Source organism: Aegilops tauschii, chromosome 2, assembly GCF_002575655.3.
Source record: "Aegilops tauschii subsp. strangulata cultivar AL8/78 chromosome 2, Aet v6.0, whole genome shotgun sequence".
NCBI lineage: Eukaryota > Viridiplantae > Streptophyta > Magnoliopsida > Poales > Poaceae > Aegilops > Aegilops tauschii.
This window is the reverse complement of record NC_053036.3, coordinates 612,200,266-612,207,565: the sequence shown is the minus strand read 5'-3', so window position 1 is coordinate 612,207,565 and position 7,300 is coordinate 612,200,266. Positions and strand designations below refer to the sequence as shown.

The window sequence follows — 7,300 nt, the reverse complement described above, 5'->3', positions numbered from 1 at the left end:
CGATCCATTCCCACCCCACACCAATGGTCCCAGTCCACTCCCACACCCCACCCACCCCCGATCTAGATCCCCTCCACCTCCTGTCTTCTCCATAGCTTGCTAGGTTCCCCGAATCGAGAGGAAATCAACATGCATCGGCTGGGAGAGGAGCTTGGCGACGGAGAAGAGGGAGCGGACCTCGGTGGCGGGAGACCGGCTGTTCGTGTGGGCGCAGATCTCATTGGCGGAGTCCGGCAGATCGCGAGGGCCTGGATCTTGAGATTTGGAGGTGAGTTCTACGGGCTAAAATCTTTGCCAGCCTGTGATTGAATCATCCTTGTAGATCGACGTCTCTGTTCAGTTCATATAGGGTAGTTATTGGACTAAAATTGCGTCATGGAATCGATTGGATTCAATGTTATGCATCTGGCTCATGTTGGTTCGTGTCCATGGCGGATTCTGGCCACAACTTACTTCATCTCCCATGGACACTCAGTTCCCCGTGTCCGCGTCGCCTTACCAAATGGAGGTGTTGCGTCCGCCACCTCGCCAAGCCCCTGACGATGTCCTCTCCCCAAAGCGTTGGTTGATCTTAGTTGTCGGCTTGCCGCCACAAGTCCCACAACCTGGCCACTGACGTGTTGCTCCTCCTGCGAGTTGTGCTCTACGCCTGGTCCAGGGCCGTGTGCCTCCTCGGCCGCCCCACCCCGCCCATCCCGGACCTGCAGCTATTCAAGTCTTCAAGATATATGAGTCTATCACAGTTGAACATAATTTGAAGATTTACAAAATAGATTTTAGGATATTCAACATCATTGGAATTAAGTTTCTTGATCTTCCATGTCACATCACAACTAGCAGGAAAGGGTGTCGGCCTCCCGGGGCAATGGAGCATTAATAAAGGTTATACCACATATGAAAGAAGATCAGTAGAGTTACAAGTTCATTCCTACATGTTAACATTGATCAGATCTCTCCCATGTAAAAACAGTGGGGTGTGTGGTGCGATCTGACCATCTGCCCATGTTGCCAAGTGCATGTTCTAGGAGAGATTTCTCCTTTCTACTTGACACAGCACGGCCAGTTTTATAGTTCGTTTTTTGTTTTAGCGTCTCCAGAGTCCAGAGTATATATGTCCATCAGATATACGTTTCCTGAACAAAACTGGAATTGTCATTTGGACTAGAAAAAATCCTCATCAGGTATGCGTCATTTGGACTATGATAATAATTCTAACCATTGGTATGACCATATTTTGTAAGCTATGGCCTTCTGCTATCCATCAACAGTAGTTAATTATGCCATCTATGTTTGATGAAAGACACAAGAAACAAAATCGTGGACACAATAGCATGTGCCTCATGTGGCCCTCTGTTCAGTTAGACGGCATGCTTTAGCTTAGAAATTTGTTCAGCGTAGTTGATAGTCTTATCTCATATTTTCAGTTTTTCTACAACGTCTTAAGCTGAAGAATTTTTTTATGGAAAGAGAGGTATATTTGTTCATCGGGAAACCTTTTCGAGGTTACTGTATCATTCTCTTCTAATCTTATAAGGATTAGTTCTTCCCAACAATGTGAGTCGTATCTATTTCTAGGCTATCTTCTAATATGATTGTCGTGGTACCTCCTTTTTTTTGCAAATTATCTTACTACCCCTCAATCAAAATATAAAAATTAAAGGCCTGGCAACTACCCCTGAATCAGTGTAAGTACTAAGCATTATCTTTTCCATTCTCCATAATTACTATAAAAATACTACTACCTCCGTTCCTCAACATATGTCTTTTTAGAGATTCCACTACGGACTACATACGGAGTAAAATGAGTGAAACTACACTCTAAAACATGTCTATATACATCCGTATGTAGTTCGTAGTGGAATCTCTAAAAATACTTATATTTAGGAAATGGAGGGAGTAATTATCTTGCTTGGCAGGAATCATCAACATTGCACCGCCAACCTAGAATAGCAGCAGCCAGTCAATAGAATTTGTTGCTTTAACAACTTCCGAAGGAGTTCCCTCTTGGTACGTTTTTATATATGTCTACTTTAGACTATTATTATTTCATTAAATTACAAAGCAAGATGGTGTTTATCCTTAATCAGACATATTTGGTACCTCCAAGATTTTTTGTTTCTTCCTCTAATAAGAAATTAAATTCCTTTGGGTGCATGGGGTGCATTTTAAGAAGAACAATTGTTTTACTAAAATTGCTATTACATTCTTAGTTCATTATAGATGTCTTTCAAAAAAAAATATTCTTGCAAACCACTTGATCTTCGAGCTTAGAGAAATGGGTTAAGGGAAGGGATCTGATGTATGTGGACAATTGCCTACAAAGTTTGTTTAACCTTTTTATTTTGTACTAAAGCTTTTGATAATTGAATTCAATTTATGGAATAAATTATTTAGTTTTATGATCCTGATTTGTTTTCATAGTTACAACTTTAAGAACAATGTACACGAGCAAATTTATACCGATGAGAACACATAAATGCTATCTTTCAACAATTCCACCTGGATAATATAGAACAAGTATGCATGAAGAAATCATATGTTTCCCAACATATCCTGGACTCGTGTTTTTTAATTGTTTGGCAAAATGGCATGATTATATACACCATACTTATATCTCTAGCATTCAATAATTATGCAACAAATTAAAGAAAGTACAAAGCAGTTTTGTTTATTGATTTTATTTGTAATATTGTGTGTTCCCCAATTAAATTTATATTTCCAATATACTTAGAGTTAACAAATATAGGAACTTCTTGGGAATGTTACACGAATGTACCGTTACCAAAACAAACTACCGTCTTTTAAACATACACTGCACAACATCCATGCTTCCAAAATTTCAAATGTTTTTGGTTCGACAACAACTAGTCATAACCAAAATCTTTTGCGCAGTAATGACCGATTGATGCCGCCAGTTGATAGGGTGGTTGATATTGTCTTCTCCTTTTTGCAGGTATGGTGACCAAGCAGGAGAGATAACACAGGACTACCTCCACACCACCGGAAACGCTCTTCAACCATCGGAAACGCTCTTCAAGCAGGAGAGATAACACAGTACTACCATAGCCCGGTGGGTGTTGTGCTCTTCAACCATTTGGAGACGGACTTCGCCATGAAGCCTGAAGGCTGCGTCGCGCAGATGATCGTCTAGGAGGATTCGGGTCCATTGGCGTTTGAACACCGAGGCTTGGTAGATACATCTAGAGAAATGGTGTGGTTGTTTGCCTCTGATGTTAAATGGGATCTCATGATATCTTCGAGTTGAGATGTTCAATGTTGCATCCATGAACACTACAAGTGCTAAGATTGTTCTTTGACCATAGTCCTTCGTTTATTTTGCATTGGACCTGTCTTGATTTCCATCCATGAATACTGCATCTAAATTTTAATTTTTTTAATTTCTGATTTGTTAGCAGTAGCGTTGGGGAAAAAAGGTGCGCTACTATTACATAGATAGTAGTAGCGTTGGGAAAAATGGGTGCACTACTAGTACATAGATAGTAGTAGCGTAGGTGTGGATTAGTAGTAGCGTGGGTGGTATGCGCTACTACTAACTTTTTAGCTGTAGCACGGGGTAAAAAACGCGCTACTGCTAAAAGTTAGCTGTAGCGTCATAGTAGTAGCGTGGGAACCCACGCTACTGGTATGCAAAAAACCTACGCTACTGATAGTGTTTTTCCTAGTAGTGTGAACTAGTGATAAAACAAGAAACTAAAAGATTCGATTGCAAAATCTAAAGATATACCTTCAAGCACTCACCTCCTCGGCAATGGCGCTAGAAAAGAGCTTGATGTCTACTACACAACCTTCTTCTTGTAGACGTTGTTGGGCCTCCAAGTGCAGAGGTTTGTAGGACAATAGCAAATTTCCCTCAAGTGGATGACCTAAGGTTTATCAATCCGTGGGAGGCGTAGGATGAAGATGGTCTCTCTCAAACAACCCTGCAACCAAATAACAAAGAGTCTCTTGTGTCCCCAACACACCCAATACAATGGCAAATTGTATAGGTGCACTAGTTCGGCGAAGAGATGGTGATACAAGTGCAATATGGATGGTAGATATAGGTTTTTGTAATCTGAAAATATATAAACAGCAAGGTAACTAATGATAAAAGTGAGCACAAACGGTATTGCAATGTTTTGAAACAAGGCCTAGGGTTCACACTTTCACTAGTGCAAGTTCTCTCAACAATGATAACATAATTAGATCATATAACAATCCCTCAACATGCAACAAAGAGTCACTCCAAAGTCACTAATAGCGGAGAGCAAATGAAGAGATTATTGTAGGGTACGAAACCACCTCAAAGTTATCCTTTCTGATCGATCTATTCAAGAGTCTGTAGTAAAATAACACGAAGCTATTCTTTCCATTCGATCTATCATAGAGTTCATACTAGAATAACACCTTAAGACACAAATCAACCAAACCCTAATGTCACCTAGATACTCCAATGTCACCTCAAGTATCCGTGGGCATGATTATACAATATGCATCACACAATCTCAAATTCATCTATTTAACCAACACAAAGTACTTCAAAGAGTGCCCCAAAGTTTCTACCGGAGAGTCAAGACGAAAACGTGTGCCAACCCCTATGCATAAGTTCACAAGGTCACTGAACCTGCAAGTTGATCACCAAAACATACATCTAGTAGATCACGTGATATCCCATTGTCACCACAGATAAGCACATTCAAGACATACATCAAGTGTTCTCAAATCCTTAAATACTCAATCTGATAAGATAACTTCAAAGGGAAAACTCAATCCATTACAAGAGAGTAGAGGGGGAGAAACATCATAAGATCCAACTATAATAGCAAAGCTCGCGGTACATCAAGATCGTGCCATATCAAGAACATGAGAGAGAGAGAGAGATCAAACACATAGCTACTGGTACATACCCTTAGCCCTGAGGGTGAACTACTCCCTCCTCGTCATGGAGAGCACCGGGATGATGAATATGGCCACTGGTGATGGATCCCCCCATCCGGCATGGTGCCGGAACAGGGTCCCGATTGGTTTTTGGTGGCTACAGAGGCTTGCGGCGGCGGAACTCCTGATCTATGGTGCTCTTGGATGTTTTCGGGGTATATGGGTATATATAGGAGGAAGAAGTAGGTCGGCGGAGCTGTGAGCGGCCCACGAGGGTGGGGGCGCGCCCAGGGGCAGGCGCGCCTCCCTGCCTCGTGGCCTCCTCGCTTCTTTCTTGACGTCCACTCCAAGTCCTCTGGATCATGTTTGTTCCGAAAATAACTCTCCCGAAGGTTTCATTCTGTTTGGACTCCGTTTGATATTCCTTTTCTGCGAAACACAGAAATAGGCAAAAAAACAGCAATTTGGACTGGGCCTCCGGTTAATAGGTTAGTCCCAAAAATAATATAAAAGTGCATAGTAAAGCCCATTAAACATCCAAAACGGATAATATAATAGCATGGAACAATCAAAAATTATAGATACGTTGGAGTCGTATCAGCGGCCAAGCCCTAGGGCGTGCCTGGCTGCCTCCCCTTCCCTCCCCTCCGACCTATATATATGTGGGGAGGGGCGCCACACAAGGACACAACATTGTCTTAGCCGTGTGCGGCACCCCCGTCCACCATTTACTCCCTCGATCATATTTTCGTATTGCTTAGGCGAAGCCCCGCGGAGATTGCATCACCATCACCATGCCATCGTGCTGCCCGAACTCATCTACTACCTCGCCGTCTTGCTGGATCAAGAAGGCAGAGGACGTCACCGAGTTGAACGTGTGCAGAACGCGGAGGTGTCGTGCGTTCGGTACTAGATCGGTTGGAGCGCGAAGAAAGTTCGACTACATCAACCGCGTTGTGAAACGCTTCCGCTTACGGTCTACGAGGGTATGTAGACACACTCTCCCCCTCTTGTTGCTATGCATCTCCATGGATAGATCTTGCATGTGCGTAGAATTTTTTTTGTTTTTCCATGCAACGTTTCCCAAGAGTGGCATCATGAGCCAGGTCTATGCGTAGATGATATGGACGAGTAGAACAAAAAGAGTTGTGGGCGGTGATAGTTATACTACTTACCACCAACATCTTATTTGGATTCGGCGATATTGTGGGATGAAGCGGCCCAGACCAACCTTACATGGCCACGCACTTGAGACCGGTTCCATTGACTGACATGCAACTAGTTTTGCATAAAGGTGGCTGGCGGGTGTCTGTTTCTCCTACTTTAGTTGAATAGAATTTGACTACGACCGATCCTTGAAGAAGGTTAAACAGCAAACTTGATGAATCACCATTGTGGTTTTATGCGTAGGTAAGAACGGTTCTTGCTAGAAGCCCGTAGCAGCCACGTAAAACTTTTAACAACAAAGTAGAGGACGTCTAACTTGTTTTTGCAGGGCATGTTGTGATGTGATATGGTCAAGATATGATGTGATATATGTTGATGTATGAGATGATCATGTTTTGTAATATCGACAACCGGTAGGAGCCTTAGGGTTGTCTCTTTATTGTATGAAATGCAAGCACCATGTAATTGCTTTACTTTATCGCTATGCATTAGCGATAGTTGTAGAAGCAATAGTTGGCGTGACGACCTCGACGCAACGACGGTACGATGGAGATCAAGGTGTCAAGCTGGTGATGATAGAGATCATGACGATGCTTTGGAGATGGAGATCAAAAGCACAAGATGATGATGGCCATATCATGTCACATATTTTGATTGCATGTGATGTATATCATCTATGCATCTTATTTTGCTTAAAACAGCGGTAGCATTATAAGATGATCCCTTCACTTAATTTCAAGATAAAAGTGTTCTCCCTGAGTATGCACCGTTGCTACAGTTCGTCATTTCGAGACACCACGTGATGATCGGGTGTGATAGACTCTACGTTCACATACAACGGGTGTAAGACAATTTTGCACATGCAGAATACTTGAGTTAAACTTGACGAGCCTAGAATGTACAAACATGGCCTCGGAACACTGGAGACCGAAAGGTCGAACATGAGTCATATAGTATATATGATCAACATAGAGATGTTCACCATTGATGACTACCCCATCTCACGTGATGATCGGACATGGGTTAGTTGATATGGATCATGTATCACATAGAGAACTTGAGGGATGTTGATTTAAGTGAGAGTTAATTGGTATTTTGATTAATTGAACTTAATTTATCATGAACTTAGTCCTGATAGTATTTGCAAATCTATGTTGTAGATCAATAGCTCGTGATGTAGCTCCCCTATTTTTTTGATATGTTCCTAGAGAAAACTAAGTTGAAAGATGATGGTAGCAATAATGCGGACTAGGTC

The 7,300-nt window shown here is 42.1% G+C and overlaps 1 long non-coding RNA gene across 1 annotated transcript; it reads left to right on the top strand.

Moving 5' to 3' along the window:
* The first annotated feature begins 1,738 nt into the window (after positions 1-1,738).
* Positions 1,739-3,320, top strand: LOC109754946 (uncharacterized). Its single transcript, XR_002230813.4, has 2 exons — positions 1,739-2,007; positions 2,954-3,320. It is a non-coding gene; the product is annotated as an uncharacterized lncRNA (long non-coding RNA).
* The last annotated feature ends 3,980 nt before the right edge of the window (positions 3,321-7,300 follow it).